This window comes from Helianthus annuus, chromosome 12 (assembly GCF_002127325.2).
Source record: "Helianthus annuus cultivar XRQ/B chromosome 12, HanXRQr2.0-SUNRISE, whole genome shotgun sequence".
NCBI lineage: Eukaryota > Viridiplantae > Streptophyta > Magnoliopsida > Asterales > Asteraceae > Helianthus > Helianthus annuus.
This window is the reverse complement of record NC_035444.2, coordinates 8856234-8859379: the sequence shown is the minus strand read 5'-3', so window position 1 is coordinate 8859379 and position 3146 is coordinate 8856234.

The window sequence follows — 3146 nt, the reverse complement described above, 5'->3', positions numbered from 1 at the left end:
AATAATAATGTCAACGATGTGGAAATATTTTCTAAGAAATAGCGGAAAATTTGAATTTATCAATTAAAAACTTAGATTTGGGTGTTTGAAATTTTGATGTTTATGAGAAACTGGAAATAAATGGGCAAAAGAGTTAAGAGTTTTGATATTAAATGGGTATGAATTTTGTGTAATATATGATATACACATATATTGTGTATATTTATTTATGAACAGAATAATGTTTCTTAATATACACAGTCTTTTAATATTTAAAAATTTTTATTTCTTAAATGAGTAAAATGTTTATTTTATTGTAATTTTAGATTATTTATGGAAAATATAACTTTATATTTCTAATTATGATAATTGAAAAAGGTAGGAATATGATCCATACCAAAATATATCTTTGTATTTTAAGAATCTACATTATATGAAAAGAATATAATGAATATATATATATATATATATATATATATATTAGAAATAGCATTTTTAGTTTTAGATATGTGATTAAATTAAAGAAAAAATGAAAACTATTTTAGTTTAATTATTCTTATTGATTCTTCCTATTTAAGGATTCCTTTTATTTGGATAATTATACGAGTTTTGCTTTGGTGATAAAATTGAAAAGGAAAGATAATTGACAGGGGTATGATTTTTTTTTTTTTTGATTACTCATAACATTGTTTTGTTTATTTAAAACATAGAATGATGTGTTCGAATTCATCATAGCGGTTTATTAAAAATATGTATACCCCTAATCGTTATTATAATAAATAAGAAAAAAACTTATATTAAATGTGATTAAAACATTATGCACTATGATGGAGATATTCGTTTATGTTTTCAATTAAGTGATAAATATTTGTATGTATCACATTTATAATTGGATATACCGTAATATGTTGATATATGAATTATATATATATTAGCTCATAGTGAAGAAAATTTCTTATTTCATAAAGTTTTATAATTAACTAACTTGTATCGTATGATAATATGCATAAGGTCATATATTGTATTATTTGACCTTAGTATACCTTATATTCTATATATTACTATTTGTTATATATAGTGTTGAATAGAATAGTTAAACCAGAGTTGTGATTTATAATCTCTCATGATGAGAGAGCATATATATTTGGTATATATAGTGTTCAATAGAATAATTAAATCAAAGTTGTGGTTTATTGTCACTCTCAAGAAAGAGTATACATATGGTTAGATATGCCACTCAAATTGTCAAACTCCCTAAATCTCATTATCTGTTTGTAGAATGTTATATGATTTTAGACCAGGAAATCGCATATGGCTCGGTCATGTAAATATATATATCTCAGTTTATATTATATGGAAAGAGGGTTGTTTATAATGAAAAACTAGACAAAAGATTTCCGTTTGTCATACCTAAGATATGCTACTAAAGTAGGAATATTATTAAGAGAGTATGATAGTTTGAAATGATTTCATACTCATGGGACTGAGTAAAGGATGAAAATTCATGAAAGTTTTTATATTCTATCTCATTTCCTGAAGTGAATGTGATTACATATTAATCATTGTAAAGGTAGTGATCATGGACATAATTGAGAAAGTTGTAATAACGAGATGACCATTTAGAATTGTAAATGGTCATGTTAATGATGAGATGGACCACTAAAAGTGGCAAACTAAGGAGTGACAATATAACATGATAGTTGAATTATAAAGTTACAAGACACTCTCTCGTATCTAAAGTTTTGTATTACATACGTGTAAGTAATACATATATGTTCATAAACCAGAAGTTTATAGATCATGATTATTTACTTTATTGGCATGACCGGTTAGACCACACCGAGTCAATGATGATGTGAAACATAATGAAGAACTTGAAGATTCTTCTAGCTGATAGCATATTATGTTTGCTCTTAAGGGAAATTGTTTATTTGCCAATTAAGGGTGTGTATCCCTAAATATTCTGGAAATGATTAAGAGATATGCATATTTCAACATGATACCATTTAGTGTTTTAAATCGATGCATCGTCTAAATGGTTATCAACTTCACAACTTGATGTTTGTGTAATTTATGGCTTAGCTAATAAGATAGCAAGCATAATATTCCAGATTGCATGTATTTATTAATAGTGGCGATAAGTTTATTTCCCTAGCTATTAATGATCGACGGAATAAGTGTTGAACTTCGTGTAGATTATGTTCATACACGAATTACTTTTGTTAAGACGATCACTGAACATCTACGATTGATAGCAAAGCTAATAATTATGAGAGCAAGTTCATGTTTATATATGAGTACATGTAATTTTACATGAAATAAAATTAATTCACATCAAGCCAATATGTTGTTATAGTTTCTCTCCAATTATAGTTGGTTTTTGGTCAGGAACCAAAGATGTCCTTTCTAAGATTTTGGTTGTGCGGTATATATTGAAATTGATCCACCACTACGCACAAAAAAAGGGACCTTAAAAGGTGGTTGGGAATGTATGATAACGAATAGAGCCTTTCACGAGATATTTATTTATGGCTCAATTTATTGATATCCATCTAAATGGATTAACACTCCCAACATCAGGGGGAGATAAAAAGCAGTTGGAAAAGAAATGAGTTGGTATGAATTATCATTGATCCTCAAAAAAAATGAAAGTGTGAACCAGAAGTTCAAAGAATAACTCATTTACAAATATTAGCGAATATATTACCAGGCGCATTCACTGACCTTAAAAAGGTGACTATGTCACATATATCAACTGCTAATGCTCCAATTAAGATGAGTGTCCCAGAAGGACAATCACCACATTTTTGTAATGAATCTATTGCATGTCTGAAGCGTGGTAGACCAGTCGATTCCAATAGTAAAATTCCTCAAAAGTTGGAGCAACTAATTAAGATGGTCAAGTTGAGGTTATATTAAAAAGGTCTCCGAAAGAGACAATATACATGATGGTTCAAGAAGAACCTCAGGTACCTGAAAATAAAGAGATCTCGATAAGCTGTATCATGTCTAAGATATGTATGGAATCGAAACAAAATCGACATCGTTATACTTTGTATATAATATAGCGCTTGAAATGATGTAATGACGAGGATCAAGATTTAAGATCTGCCTATGAATGAAAATACATAAATGATTGGCCAAAATGGAAATACGCAAAGTATGGC